The sequence below is a fragment of the Ambystoma mexicanum genome, chromosome 3p, assembly GCF_040938575.1.
Source record: "Ambystoma mexicanum isolate Mex_15411 chromosome 3p, UKY_AmexF1_1, whole genome shotgun sequence".
NCBI lineage: Eukaryota > Metazoa > Chordata > Amphibia > Caudata > Ambystomatidae > Ambystoma > Ambystoma mexicanum.
This window is the reverse complement of record NC_090925.1, coordinates 985769538-985786247: the sequence shown is the minus strand read 5'-3', so window position 1 is coordinate 985786247 and position 16710 is coordinate 985769538.

The window sequence follows — 16710 nt, the reverse complement described above, 5'->3', positions numbered from 1 at the left end:
GGTGAGGGTGACTGAAAGCCCGCAATGAGCACACAAAGCAAGGACACTTACAAACTACTCCAAACAGGTGTTATATTAAAAATATATACACATTTATTCCAAGGCCTTTAAAACAATGACCGTAGCGAGAAATCACAATACAACTCTAGTAAACCAACACATACGATACCAATACAATATATATACAAATACAAAAAAGTCTATAGCGTTAGATGCACGAAATGTGTAGTCCACCTAAAAGGGAAGGAAAACAGGCAGTGCAAAATAATGCTTAGACCCAGTCCGCCTTCAGAGGCACCTAACTAAAAGGAAGTCCGAGCCCTACGAAGAGTGGAGCCTTGTGCTGAAAAGTACCTGCACACGCTGGTGCCAACGGGCAAAAAGGGGAGTCTCTTCGAGGGAGTCAGGCAGTTCAGTTTAGTGCACAAATGAAGAAGAACAGAGTTCTGCGACTCAAGCGCAGCCTCCACTGTGGGCAGAAGCAGAGCGCAAGTACGGAAAGGCGTGCTGTTTTGACACAGCGGGGAAAAGCTATGGGCTACTGCAGGAGGGCGACCAGTTCCTAGCTATGCTACTCACCGGTCCCCGATGCAAGCAGACCCAGGTTTCTCCGCGTCAGTTTCAGTCGCTGGCAGGTTCAGGAGAGCAGGGGACGTCTCGTCGTCGTGTAGATTCTGCAGCAGCAGAGTTGAGTTAAAGATGTCCCAAACGAAGTGAACCCGCACAGTTTGTTACCACAGCAGGGCAACGGAGCGGCCGTGTGTATCTCAGTCAAATGTACACTACTCACTTCAGACCTGGGAACGCCAAGTGTACGAATCGTGTGAGAGGGACAAGGACTAGAAATACAACACAACCTGGCGGCGGTTACAGAGCAAGACTCCTGTGTAGGCTGGTCAGTCTGCTGGATGGCCCAGAGACGCTTCCGAAGGCTTACGAGCAGGAGATGGTGAAGATGCCGAGAATAGCTGTCCCCGCTATTCCAAGGGTCGAAGTACCAGTACAGGCCTTCTGGTTCGATCAGAGGTAAAAAGGGTTTCACAAGGCGACAGCAGTGCAGAGGAGCAGTCCTTCAGCGGGTCACCAGCGATTCCTCGGTTCAGCCTCGTGGTTGCAGGATACTTGGCTCCTGTATTCCTTCGTTCGTGAGAACTCAGGAGATCGACATCGTAGTGGCGTTTCCAGCCCCCTCTTATCCACGGTTCCCTTCGCGCCAAAACGGAGGGGACCCAATGGGAGATCCGCTCATCAACACTCACACCATACGTGGACCTATCACGGACCACGGTGGTCCCAGGCATTCACACCACCCTAGACTCTCTGGCACCCAGGATGTGTATTGGGACCAGACATCCCAGCCCACATCCTGGAGGCACACACAAGGCCTGTAGAAGCCCGCAAAAGCATCTGTGTTTCGCGGGAAAGTACATGCCCAAATAAGGAAGGCCCCGGGTCGGCTCGACCTGGGGAAGGTGAAGGGAGCAAGACGGTCAGCGGACAGGACAAAGGAGCCTCGTGGTCTGGCCATTTTGGGAGCCAGGCCACCATTTTGGGCTAAGCACGAGAAACGCGCTTAAAACGCCAAAAGGAGCTCAAAACACAAGAAAGGATCGCTGCCACTATTCCCGTCCGTGATTCACTTGCACCGATCAGTTACAATCCAAAAAGAGTATCTAGGGCCTGTAGAAGGCTAGAGACCCAAGAGAGCAGTAACTTAGTTTACAGTGCCCTCTTGTGTCATGTTGCACGAAAGCCGCAACATGATAAAAGAAACTACGGAAAACAGCGTTTCCCGGTACTGACTGTTTTAAGGGCATGTCAGTTTCCCCGTAAGAATGGAGCGAAAGCCCAGAGGAGTGCGGCAGAAGGCTGCACTTCTCTGGCAAAGTCTAGATCATGGTAAAAAACAACAGCAAAAAGTTTAGGGGTTGCCACAAGGAAGGAAAATTACCCACAATTACGAAATCTTTCCTAACACTCGCCCTTCCCAGACTACGGACAGGGGGAACTAATCCACCCCTGGATGAGTCTCTTGTTCAGGTCGGTTGAACATTCTGGACAACCCATCAGAATTGCTATGTTGGACACCTGGCCTATGCTCAATAGTGAAGTCGAAGCCTTGTAGACTTATGGACCACCTAAGCAACTTTGGATTCTCCCCCTTCATGTTCATTAGCCACTTTAAGGGCTTATGGTCAGTTTGCACAGTGAAGTGGGTCCCATAGAGGTAGGGCCTCAGCTTCCGTAGGGCCCACACAACAGAGAAACATTCTTTCTCTACCGTGGACCATCTGAGCTCTCTGTCCTTAAGATGGCGACTAATAAAACCAATAGGGTGTTCCTTACCCTTCTCATCTACTTGCGATAGTACAGCTCCTATCCCAGTGTCAGAGGCGTCCGTCTGCACAATAAAAGGTCTTTGATAATCAGGGGCCCTGAGGACAGGGGCCTGGCACAAGGAGTCTTTTAAGCCGTTGAAGGCCTTCTCACACTCGTCGGTCCAAGTTACCTTCTTGGGTTTCTTCAGAGTGGTGAGGGCAGTCAGAGGGGCAGCTATGGTGCCATAGTCTGCCACGAAGTTGCGGTAATACCCCGTGAGTCCTAAGAAGGCTCTCACTTGGGTCTGTGTAGTGGGGGTAGGCCAGTCTTGTACTGCTTGTACTTTACTGGGAAGAGGCTGTATCCTCCCTCCACCTACTTCATGTCCAAGGTAAACCACTGAGCCTTGTCCAATCTGGCATTTACTAGCCTCTATGGTCAAGTGTGATTTCTGAAGAGCCTGGAGCACAATCCCGAGGTGTTTCACATGGTCTTCCCAGGTGGCACTGAAAACTGCTATATCGTCCAGATATGCGAGACAGAATTCGTCCAACCCATTCAACACATGATTCACAAGCCTCTGGAAAGTGGCAGGTGCATTTTTCAACCCGAACGGCATTACCCGGAATTGGTAAAGGCCGTCTGGAGTAGAAAACGCTGTCTTCTCCTTGGCATGTTCTGCTAAAGCTATTTGCCAAAAGCCAGCAGTGAGGTCAAATGTGCTGAGGTACTTGGAGGCACCCAAAGTATCCCCCAGCTCATCTGTTCGAGGCAAGGGTGTGCAACTGTCTTGGGGACAGCATTCAGAGCCCTGTAATCCACGCAGAACCTCAATTCAGAAGTGCCTGCCTTTGGAACCAAAACCACAGGGCTGGACCAAGGACTACTAGAGGGTTCAATCACCCCAATGTCTAACATCTTGTTGACCTCGGTCTTGATATAAGACCGTACTTTGTCTGACATCCTGTATCCCCTACTTTTGGTAGGTACACTGTCTCCTGTGTCTATGTTATGTTTGCACCAAGGTGTCAAACCAGGCGACTGTGAAAACAGGGGGGAAAACTGCCTAAGCAAACTTTTCACCTCAGCCTGCTGATCAGAAGTCAGGTGAGGGGCCACTCGGACACCCTCAAAGGAGCTATCTGAAGGACCGCTTTGGAACAGGTCGGGGAGAGGTTCAGACTCCTCTTCCTCAACGTCTGAAGCCAGTAGCAGTGCTGCGATTTCGACTCTTGGGACGAAAACCTTCAGCCTATTTACGTGAAACACTTTTGGAGCCTGTCCAGGCCTTCCAAGGTCCACTAAATAGTTAACCTCACCCAGGGGCTCCACCACTGTGTAAGGGCCTGACCATTTGTCCTGTAACGCTCGAGGCCTTATAGGATTCATGATCAGGACTTGCTGACCAGGTGTAAAGTTGATGAGGGAAGCTTTCTGGTCGTACCAATGTTTCACCAGCGCTTGTCCTGCCTTCAATTTATCACAAGCCAAGCCCATCAGAAGTACCAATCCGTTTTCTGAGCCCCAGCACATAATCTACTACGTTGGTAGTAACAGGGGGAGTAGGCATCTCCCATCCCTCTTTGACTATGGCTAAGGGTCCCCGTACAGGATGACCGAACAGAAGTTCGAAGGGGCTGAAGCCAACACCCTCCTGTGGTACCTCTCGGTAGGCAAACAGTAAGCATGGTAAAAGAAGATCCCATTTTCTTCTCTGAGGTTCTTCCAGAGCCCCAATCATGCTCTTTAACGTTCTGTTGAAACGTTCCACCAGACCATTGGTCTGGGGGTGGTATGCAGAAGAGAACTTGTAGGTGACCCCACATTCTTTCCACATAGCCTGCATATACTTCGACATAAAGTTGCTGCCACGATCCAACACAACTTCTTTAGGGAAGCCAACCCTAGTAAATATGCTAAGTAACGCTTTTGCAACTGACTTGGCAGTTACAGTTTTCAATGGGATGGCCTCAGGATATCTGGTTGCATGGTCGACCAGCACCAGGATAAACCTATTGCCTGAGGATGTTTGCGGGTCAAGGGGACCAACGATGTCGATCCCTACCCTTTCGAATGGTACTCCCACAACGGGGAGTGGTACCAATGGAGCTTGGATTGTCAAGCCAACCTTACCAGATAATTGGCAGGAGGCACAACTCCTGCAGTGACTTTCTACTTGCACCCCCATCTTGGGCCAGTAGAAGTGCATGGATAACCTTTGCTTGGTCCTCTTAATACCAAGGTGACCAGCAAGGGGCACTTCATGCGCCAACTGCAAGAGGAAGGGCCTAACAGCAAGGGGAACCACCAACCTCCTATGGTCTCCTTCTGTAGACTCTGTGGGCTCACTATACAGGAGTCCACCTTCCCAATAAATCCGATGCGTCCCAGGAGGTTCACCCTCAAGCTGGGAGCAGGCCTGTCTCCTTAGGCCTTCCAGAGATGGGGACTCACGTTGGCCTTTACTGAATTTGTCCCTATCAGGACCACCTTCTACTAACAAGTCTTTTAGTTCAGGATGGTCGTTGGGGTCAAATACTTCAGGCATCGCCACCTCCTCGTCAGGCCCGGGCGATTGACCAACTTCCTCCACCGTAGTGGTAGGCGAGCTTGCGGGAATATTCTCTTTCCCTCGTCTTGACTTGTTTACTCCTTTCGCCTTGGGTTTCCCCTTCGGCTGGGGCGGCGTATTGGTCTTGGCCAATGCTGCCCGTGCTTGAGACCGTGTGTAGGGTCTTTCGGCAGTGTCTCCTATGAGCCCTAAAGCTCTGAGATCATTACCTAACAAGACCTTTCCTTGGACGTTTCTCTGAATGCTCACTGGAATCCTGACTGCTGTACCATTTAAAGTAAGATTTACAGGTATTACTGGGAACATACGGAGTGGGCCGTCAGCCAACTTAGTGGGCAACAGAGTAGCTCTGGCAACTTCCTCTGAGTCTACCAAGGTAGAATCCACTGCAGTTCGACTGCACCCACTATCCCTAAGAGCTGGAGTATCTACTCCATTGATCAGCACACTGTCTTTAAAGTAGTGCTTGGTATTATATGGAATCCTAGCATAAGCCTCTGCGACTTTAGGCTCCCAGGAACCCAGGGAAACTAAAACTACCTCAGCTTCTATCCCGCTGGGAAATGAGTCTGAGGAGAAGGATGCTCCTGTAATCTCTTCTTCCTCGTAGGAGGAGAAGGCCAGATTAGCGGAGTGGACCCCCAAAGGTCTAACCTTACACCGGGGATCCCCCTTCACGTGGTCAGTTGCTCCACAAGCAAAACAAGATCCATTGGGTCTGTTTACATAGGGAGGCTTATTGTAACCAGAGTTCTGTTTCGGAGGCTGACCTCCACTACCCTGTGAGTTCTCTTGTGTCTTACCCTTATTTTTCTTTTTGTGGCCCTTTTGAGAAGAAGATTTATCAGATTCTCCACCCTCCTTATCTTTGGACTTTTTCCCTTCCTACTGCTTACCAGGATGAGTTTTGTCCTTATGGGACACTCGATGTGACACCCATAAGTCTGCTGCAATGGCCAGCTTCTTAGGATCTATCTCCTTCGAATCGGCCAAATGCTGCTTAAGCTCCGGGGGAAAAAGATGCAAAAATGTGTTCCAGCATGACAAGATTTATCATGCCTTCAAAGGTAGAAACCTTATAACCTTCGACACAGCCAGTTAAGTTTTTTAAGGATTCAGTGACATAAGATACCCAAGTACCACCTTCTTTTTTCTTATACTCTCTGAATCGTTTTAAATATTGGGCCGGAGTCTTTCCAAACTTTGAAATGAGAGTTTGCTTTAACATTGCGAAATCAGCTCGCTCAGCCTTTGACATTTCCATAATGGCACTACAGCCAGAATGGGGCAGTCTGCTGAGTAACCAGGCAATCTTATTAGCATTGTCAACTTCTTGAACTTCGCAGGCATACTCAAACGCATTCAGCCAGTCCATAATGTCATTCCTTTCCTCATACACACTGAGCAGATCTTTCGGAAACCGTGGATGAGAGGAGGCCCCAGACCCATGTCCAGGACCCTTGGACCCATTTGCAACCTGAAGCTTGGCCAGTTCCAACTGGTGATCCCTGTCTTTCTGTTTTTCTGCCTGTTCGATTTTTAGTTTGGCTATGCTGAATTCAAGCTCCTTCTGCCTAAACCGCAGCTCTTGCTTCTTGAATTCAAGCATAGCCTCCCCATCAGCACTGGCAGAGGAAACATTAGACATCTCATCCTCCCTGTCCTCGTGGTCGTGGTGGATCAGTGCAGCGGCAGAACCGTCGGTTCTACCAGTGAGAGCAGCCCCACCTCCTTCCGCACTGTCCTCAGAAGTTATAGCGTCAAGCTGCGCTTCTTGCCACGCCACGATTCTTTGGATCATATCCATTTCGTGCCTTGAGAGGAAACACCACTCTCCGCACACATCTTTTTCAATGTTTCTGATTTGGAAGCATTTAAAGTTAACAAGGTATTTGTTTCCATACTGTTAGATAGGACTATGGTCTTTTTAAAGTTAAACTATAACAATTCACTACGTGTCCTGGTAGGAATAACTTGAAATGCCTTAGTTCGTGCGCAACACTGGATACCTTCAGTCGTATCCCACCGCTGTACACCAATTTGTTAAGACGGATTTCTGAACTCTGTCCTGGCGGCGCAGAAGTTCAGAAGGCCAACCTAATTACTTGGAACAGGGTAACCTCTGGACAAGCCAGACCAATCAGGGTAGCGATCGCGGCGGTCAAGACTAGGTCTCAAGAGGGGTGAGGGTGACTGAAAGCCCGCAATGAGCACACAAAGCAAGGACACTTACAAACTACTCCAAACAGGTGTTATATTAAAAATATATACACATTTATTCCAAGGCCTTTAAAACAATGACCGTAGCGAGAAATCACGATACAACTCTAGTAAACCAACACATACCATACCAATACAATATATATACAAATACAAACAAGTCTATAGCGTTAGATGCACGAAATGTGTAGTCCACCTAAAAGGGAAGGAAAACAGGCAGTGCGAAATAATGCTTAGACCCAGTTCGCCTTCAGAGGCACCAAACTAAAAGGAAGTCCGAGCCCTACGAAGAGTGGAGCCTTGTGCTCAAAAGTACCTGCACACGCTGGTGCCAACGGGCAAAAAGGGGAGTCTCTTCAAGGGAGTCAGGCAGTTCAGTTTAGTGCACAAATGAAGAAGAACAGAGTTCCGAGACTCAAGCGCAGCCTCCACTGTGGGCAGAAGCAGAGCGCGAGTACGGAAAGGCGTGCTGTTTTGACACAGCGGGGAAAAGCTATGGGCTACTGCAGGAGGGCGACCACTTCCTAGCTATGCTACTCACCGGTCCCCGATGCAAGCAGACCCAGGCTTCTCTGCATCAGTTTCAGTCACTGGCAGGTTCAGGAGAGCAGGGGATGTCTCGTCGTCGTGTAGATTCTGCAGCAGCAGAGTTGAGTTAAAGATGTCCCAAACGAAGTGAACCCGCACAGTTTGTTACCACAGCAGGGCAACGGAGCGGCCGTGTGTATCTCAGTCAAATGTACACTACTCACTTCAGACCTGGGAACGCCAAGTGTATGAATCGTGTGAGAGGGACAAGGACTAGAAATACAACACAACCTGGCGGCGGTTACAGAGCAAGACTCCTGTGTAGGCTGGTCAGTCTACTGGCTGGCCCAGAGAGGCTTCCGAAAGCTTACGAGCAGGAGATGGTTAAGATGCCGAGAATAGCTGTCCCCGCTATTCCAAGGGTCGAAGTACCAGTACAGGCCTTCTGGTTCGATCAGAGGTAAAAAGGGTTTCACAAGGCGACAGCAGTGCAGAGGAGCAGTCCTTCAGCGGGTCACCAGCGATTCCTCGGTTCAGCCTCGTGGTTGCAGGATACTTGGCTCCTGTATTCCTTCGTTCGTGAGAACTCAGGAGATCGACATCGTAGTGGCGTTTCCAGCCCCCTCTTATCCACGGTTCCCTTCGCGCCAAAACGGAGGGGACCCAATGGGAGATCCGCTCATCAACACTCACACCATACGTGGACCTATCACGGACCACAGTGGTCCCAGGCATTCACACCACCCTAGACTCTCTGGCACCCAGGATGTGTATTGGGACCAGACATCCCAGCCCACATCCTGGAGGCACACACAAGGCCTGTAGAAGCCCGCAAAAGCATCTGTGTTTCGCGGGAAAGTACATGCCCAAATAAGGAAGGCCCCGGGTCGGCTCGACCTGGGGAAGGTGAAGGGAGCAAGACGGTCAGCGGACAGGACAAAGGAGCCTCGTGGTCTGGCCATTTTGGGAGCCAGGCCACCATTTTGGGCTAAGCGCGAGAAACGCGCTTAAAACGCCAAAAGGAGCTCAAAACACAAGAAACGATCGCTGCCACCATTCCCGTCCGTGATTCACTTGCACCGATCAGTTACAATCCAAAAAGAGTATCTAGGGCCTGTAGAAGGCTAGAGACCCAAGAGAGCAGTAACTTAGCTTACAGTGCCCTCTTGTGTCATGTTGCACGAAAGCCGCAACATGATAAAAGAAACTACGGAAAACAGCGTTTTCTGTCTTAAGGGCATGTCAGTTTCCCCGTAAGAATGGAGTGAAAGCCCAGAGGAGTGCGGCAGAAGGCTGCACTTCTCTGGCAAAGTCTAGATCATGGTGAAAAACAACAGCAAAAAGTTTAGGGGTTGCCACATGGAAGGAAAATTACCCACAATTACGAAATCTTTCCTAACACGACCCCTATCAGGGCGACCAGGGAGAGTCTGATGAGTCAGACCCTGAGGGTATCCCCGACAATGGGCTCAGTGGAAGCCTCCCAGAACTTGCCGTTATCCTTCCTCAAAGGGCTCGGAACAAGCCACGCCGTTGGATTGAGGAAATGGATTGATCATCCACATCAGACATTCACCTGTTGTGAAAGACCTGATACCTGTTTAAAAAGGGGGGAGATGTCACATTGATGTCTCCATAGTTACATGGGGGGGGGAGTTCAGGGAAAGGGAAGTGCATCACGGAACGGGAAGTGACGGGGGGAGGCAGGGCAAAGGGAGATGGAAATTGATGTGTGAATAAAGAAGACGTGTTCTGCAGACCTCCGTCTCTGTCCTTTATTCACTGCGCCAAGCGCTTCCCACATGCAGTCCTAACCTACGCTCTGACAGACACCCTATCATTTTGGTGGCAACTCTTTTAACCAAATATGGGTGACACTGCTATGCTACTACAGACCTTCGATAACCAAAAACTGCCCCATTGATTCATGGATCATACATTACTTATGGCATGATTATAACAGAGCAGATAAGCCACCTCAAATTCAGGATGGTTAAGATTTCTCTTCACAACAGGGGCACCACACCAATGGGCTAGTAAAGTTTTAACCCCTCCCAAAAGTCGGGCCCGTTACTAAGGAGACCTCGCTCACCTACAGAGCTGTCATGAGAAGCACAGGACACAGTTGATACATGGGGTCGGGCTTTACTAAAAAAACAAGCCTGGCAATTATACATGTAGTTGTTAACAGCGCTTTGATGGGACTCTTAAGACCACACACTGGTGCAATTACATACAAAATCCGTGCCTGCTTCCAAGACAATTAAAGGGAGTTGCAGACAATTTATTTCTAACAAAAGGGCACACACTTCGGAGTGAAGACGATACACTCATATAATACATTGATTGCTGAAAAGAACTCGGGTCTTAGTTAAGGAATTTGAATGTCACTACTTGTAAGCCAGGATGGCAATAGTGCAGAATTCAGTGATCACAACTGGAACATTTGGTTATTAGAGAACAAGGGTGATTGGGAGGGTAAGATGGGACAATATGCAGTCCTCAAGTGTATGGTTTCATACATGAAGGGGAGAGTTAATGCAGCTCTTAACATACAATCTTCGGCTGAAGAGTCTTAAAGTTACACGCCCTCCCAACATTTGGGTCAAGAATGCCCCTAGCAATAAAGCGAGTCACACAATAAAGTTACTTTTTAAAGCTTAGTTCATATCCATGATGTCTACTAGTTTGACATGCAAAAAATGTTTTTGCATTCTCGAACGTGTGCTCTTCCTTTCAGAATGTTAAAAATAAAGCTACAATGAAACGTTTGTCTTTACATATTTATTTAAGGATTTACATATTGTCAGGTTTCTTCGGTTGATATCTGTACTTTGCAAATACATTCTATAAAAAAGATTATGGTACCTCTTCAAAACAAAATCAACTGCCAACATTTCAGAGTCGGTTATCATCCCTGATTCACTGCAAGGACATCATCTAGAATTGCCTTGTTGTAGCACAGGCCTTCCCCCAGTCTCGTATAACTTGATTTGACAGTGGACTATATTATTCGTGTGATGGATTGTTATCTGCAAGGGTGTGAAAGTCCTAGATTTGTTTTATTTTTATTCACATAAAATGATGCTTGTGGTCTGCTAATCAGGCCCCTCTTTCAAAATATCCCACTTCAAAATTATAGCACACTTTTGTTCCTTTGTTGGGACAGTCTACAAGCACCCTCCGCCCCAGCTATGCACATGTCACATGTGCATCCCTGATAGCTCCTGGGGCACAACGTTTCTGCAGACAGAGGTGGTCTTTTAGTCCTTTCCACCTCTGATCTAAATTGTAATAATTGTATACCTTGGTCAGTCTGATGGCATGCACATCTTTAAATATAAGCCGTGCCTAGTTGTGGCATGGTGACTGATAAGAGCACACTATTATACAGCTGTAGCAATTTGATATCGCAAAGTGTCAGCCCAGGGAACAATGCCAGCTGTGACAGGACTGATGTTTATTAGTGCCTGGTTTACATTTCCTCTCTACAGCCAAGTGGAACAAAAGCTATAATGTCACCCATTTGGGCCCCCGCAGAAAGGGTAACACCTTTCTCCAGGGTATAGGAAAGTTCTCCAGGAGGTAACCAGGGAACCAGGGCTTCAGAGACAGCACCGACTAAACAAAGCCACTCTCACATCAGGCTGCTGACTACTGGAGTCCCTGTGAGGTCTGCGGGTATGGGAGGGAGAAGGAGTTAAAGTAGCCAGAAGGGAGAGGTATGCCAGGAGAAGGGTCCCACTATCTTGATTTCTGTTAAGACTCTCTTACTTTTCCTGTGCTGTCCATTTCCTGTGGGGAAGGTAGTCTGGGTGTGACAGTATAAGGCAAAAGGCACTTGTTTCAGCAACCTGGACTGGACCCCTTACAGCAGGCGTGCTTCTGGCCAATCCCCAGTGACATTTTCTTTTTAAAAGGAGAGGGGCACCATCTAATTCTTTGAGTCATCTCGGGACTTCATCTGGACCTCTGTAGGGATGCACTTCATCCCAAAACCCTGTACCAGGGAGGGGAAGACAGAAGGCATCCAAGGCAGAGGTGAGCTCTGTCTCCTAAAGATTCCTAGGGAACAGTGGCCTGTCTGCTGATGGAACAAGGCTTTATACTGGTGCACTGGGACCACGTTCCTGTTCACTGGAGGTGCAGCATCCCCTATAGGTGCAAGTCAAGTTCCCTAGACTGGGAGGGCAGAAGGTCTCATCTGGTCCTGTAACTCCTGGATAAGACTTTGAGCAACCACAGAACAAAGGAAGTGATCCCCGCCTCTCCCTGCTTCTCTGAAATGCATCGATGCCAGTTTGGGCACCTTTGACACTATCCAAGCTGCAGTAGGGAACCACCAGAGTCCTCTCGGACCTCATTGCCCAACTTCGTCTGCATCTCTGAGTTTCAGTCGATGCCGAAGCTCTGCCTTCTTTGCATCTGAGACCCGCAGAGTCATATAGCATCCCCAACTCAACACTGCTGTTTGTCCACTAGCTTGATAGAGCTCCAAGCCTATGCTGCTGCAGTACCCCAGTGCTGTGTTGCACTATCCGGCAGAGGTGTAGCCAGCATTGTCTAACAAGTGGGGCCTGAAGCTAATGTAGTTGGGCCCAACGCAGTGACATTAAAATCTGTAAATGCCCACACAGCGCTTCAGAGTGGGCATTTACAGATTTTGGGTGGGCCTTGCCCCCTCAGGCCCTATCCTGTCTACGCCTCTGCTAGCCGGGCCCACTAAGTGGCAAAGGCCAGTATCTGCTTCCCCACACCCGAGGCTTCTGAGTCTTCCACAGCACCATCAACCTGACATCACCTGACGTCCCTAATGTCTTCTACCTGCAAGCTGGCACAACTGCTGAGCAGCAGTGAATCATTGGACCCAGCACCGCCGCTCCTCCACCTGACACCCGCCTTGCACCAAAAGCACCTAGACTGTCGGTTTGCTGCCGAAAGGCTTGGCCCAATGCTTTTGAACCCCCAAAGAGACGAAAATAAGATACTGTAAAAAGGTCCTGACTGCCAGGTCCACAGATAGTCAGGTCTTACAATCTACTTGCCAACAAGTATAATCTAATCGTTTTTGTGAAGGGCGACCTTGGTGGCAAGTATAAGGACATTTTGGGATGTTTTGAAATGTTTTGCTGACATTTACTGTAGGCAAACTTTGTTTACAGTAAATGTCAAATACAAGTGTAAATGTGCGTGGCTGTTCTCTGAATGGTGGTAGGGCACCAAACATAAAGTGGGCATATGGTGATATGCATCATTTTACAGAAAGTGCTGGTAACATTTTGGTCACACGTCAACATGGGTTGAGTGCATTTCTCTCGGCTCGAGTAGGTAAACTAAGTTACTCGACCTGCAGTTCTAGCAGGATTTTAAAGAATTTGCAAGGCCTGATAGTGACTTTTGAATATTCCTTCTCTACCTCGTTCTTCCAAACATATTCTTGAACAGTGATATTGTGCAAATCTTGTGCCTGAACACTCATGCTCATCTACCCAGAGAGCCCTTTCGCAAAAGTTTACATTCTCTGTACACTTTTACAGAGGTGTATTTTCCTATTGTTTCTGATTAGTTATTTGCATTTTACTGTTTGATTATATGTAAATGTGTTTATAGAACCATGACTGTTGTACTTAAGTAGTTTGGTATCAGCTCACCCCCTCCTAAAGAGGGGGTGAGCCCTCGGCCTCTGCTACCACAAAATGTGAAAAAGTGATAACTGTCGAGCTTCACTTTTATGATTGGGATCAATATTGGTTTGATAGTAGTATGCAGTGAGTAGGCGGTTTAGCCACTTCTCATCCCTGTACTCCTGCAGAGCAATAGACATTTTGTCACATTTCTGACCAGCCAGTCACTAAACCAGATATTCCACTGTAGCCAAATGACTGCAGCAGAACTATCATTTATTTCCTCCCCTTTTGTTAACAGACATAGGAATTGCTCAAGCGGACCAGAGCTCTCACACAGAGGAGAATGATTACAACTGTGTGCTGTGTCCTTTTATGCTACGTTATTGAGTCTTGGGAGCACAACTTCTCCCATTTTAATGGTTTCTTAGCCCTTTTGGATCTTCAAGAGGAGAGGTTGGAGACTAATGTAGGTCCAGAGGGGACATGGCAAGGCTTCTTTGTTGCAATGCTGTGGGCCAATCTGAACATATATGTCTGTCCATAATGTGTTTATTTTACATATTTTGTGACTTTTCCGGAGCAGTCATTATTGTATGCTCCAGGTGTGTAATGTACATTGTGAGGTTGTGTGTGGTGTCTGGTAGAATGGTGTTTAAGGAGGGTCTGGAGAGGTTTTTGTATGTATCTGTGGTGAGTTATTTGAGGGATCAGCAATGCGAGACTCAAGACTTTCCCAAGATTCAACATTTTATTTTAAACAACAATACACAGAAAACCCTAACTAAACCTACTCTACCAGGGGATTCACTACCTAGTCTAGGATCCAAGGGAAAAGCCCTTAGCATTCGCAATGCTAACCTTCACACTTAACAACATAAACATTCAAATAAACATGAAAACACTACAAATGAAAGGTTTACCAATCCACCAGTATCCTGGATGACTTTTACTTATTCTGGGCAGATCTTGCTCCCCAGAATTGTCCCAAAGTCAATTGTTCCAAGGAAAAGAAAAGTGTTCCAAAGAAACAACAGGCTCCCTTTCCCCACAGTTAACTTGTGGCTTCTACTCTATCCAACTACTTCAATACTGACAATTGTATTTGCAGCCACAGTTCTGCTGCTCTACTACTACTGCAATTTAAAAGGTTAGGCAACTTCCACAAGACTTCTTTGACCTCTACAGGCTGGCAAGACACTCTTCTCTCTTGTCACAAGAAAGGGCAGCCTCTTTGCCTTTCCTTCTTCCTTGTAGTTACCAACTTCAATTTTACTACTGCTGCTACAACTTTAAAATATTTAGGCAACTTCTGAGATGTTGAACAAGTACCCAGCTCCCTTCCCCAGCTTCAAGAACACTTTGACCTCTGTGGCTATCCCAAGGCTATAATGCCACTATCGCCAGCCTTGGATAATTCCTGTCACCCCTAGTCTTCGATGTCTCTGAGGGTAACACAGCTTCAGCGACTCTTAAACAGTATTGTTTAGTTCTTAGATGAGCTTGATTTGCTGTAATAGGGTTTGGGCTATTGGGTATTGGCTTTGGCTGTACTTCTCTGCTCAGCTTCTACTGCTTTTACAACTTCTGCTTTATTATTTGTGATGTTACAAGATATCAGTTTCAAATAAAAATGGAATTAGGCACACGTAATTTCGTTTTATCTTTCAACTGCCACTTCAAAGTTGCACGTTCCCACCTTTCAGGCAGCTTCTTAGCCTCCAAGGTACTCTGGGATATAATGTTGCATACGTGTCTTCTTAATATGTGAAAACTGGGTTGTAACATTTTGGGAGAGTCAATTAAGAGTTCTTGGTTTAACGGTAGCCTTCTAAGTATTAACAAGAAGCACACGACCGTGCATTGTATTTAAGAATGGGAGAGGAAAGATCCTTTTACAACATGTAGATGTTTCGGATTTGATCGTTCCATCGCATGTTACATTTCCCTTGTTAATAAGACTTCCCACTTCTACGAGCATGTTTATCTCACTCAATTATTCACTGAAGTGTTAAAAAAAGCTGGCTACTGTTACCAGCATGGTATTTGAGCTGATTTGGAGTGTGGAGCTTCACTTTCCCAACTCCACAATCACTGTAACTGCGGGCTGCTTCTGACTCCCAGCTTGGTTTCTTCAACTACTACTGCTGCAGGCACTCTTGGGACCCACACCCACTGCTGCAAAGGTGTCTCCGATCCGGCCTCATCAAAGGAGAGACTTCTATCTCCTGTTTCCCTCGGCTTGCTTCTGCACCCTGGCTTTGGGTGGATTCACGACTTAAGCTTTGCATTCACAGCAATTAGGGACACCTGGAAAGACTGCCTGCCTACTCCAGCCCCTTTGAGCGCTGTCACAGACAAACATGCTTTGTGGGCACAGGGCCAACTCAGAGTTTGCAGGTGAAATCTGCCATTCTTCTACTCCGGCGTCCCTTCTGTGGTCACACGTCCTTGTGAACTGCCAGTCTCGTGCTCTGCTCCTTCTACAGCCGACTTTCCGTCTTCCACTCCAGCTTCTTTCTACTGCTCCTCCCTGTGCCAACCTTTTATGCTCCTCAGGTGGGTTAATTGGTTTCAGGTACAGGCCCTTAGAATCAATTACCTGACCCTGCCAAAAGCTATTAGGCTTGCCTGCCTGACCTAAGCTCCTGCTTATCTCTTTAGCCCTCTTCTACTTCACAGTTCCTGAGAGATGTCGGGACATGCAGTCCTTTGAAGAAAGTTTTAATTTCTCTACGTCTTCAAAATAATTAAATAAAGATTTCTCTATCTTGATGTTATTATAATAAGAGAAAACATGTTTAACATTTTTAGAGACAGATTGGGCAGAGAAAAAGTCACAGGTTCGTCGTTCCTGTTAGCATACTTTTGACATTGTGGAGGATATGAATTTTTATGGGTACAAGCGAATGGTTCCAAAAAGTAGAACAAAACTATCTAAAAATGTTCAGATTTTAATGGTCTAGTTTTAACCCTGGACTGATATTCGTCTAAATGACAAGATGCGATAACCTCTCTGGGAATTATCCTACTATTGTCCAAAGTGTAATACCATGTCTCTTACTGTGAAATCTCCCCACTACCCTGGGCCTTGTCTCCACCCCACTGATCCTCCCGCAGTACACCACCCCCAGGATTGGGATCGGGAAGCATATGCCCTCTCCTGGCCCCCTGGGAGGAAACTTTAGGCAGGGCTTCAGTGGGGAATACACAGGATTCTCCACAGTTATTGTGGGGTTTAGGGAAATTTAGGCAACCACATGGACCTTCTGATTGTATATTTTCCATTGTGTTAAACTGAGTTGTTTCAGTGCTGGAGTTGTAAGTATGTATAGTTTGCGTGTTGAGATGTTGTTGGTTACATTGGGATGTAAAATGGTCTTGAATTGGTGGTTATTGTATACTTTGCCCAGCAGACAATCCAGTAACAACTGGGAACAACCTTAT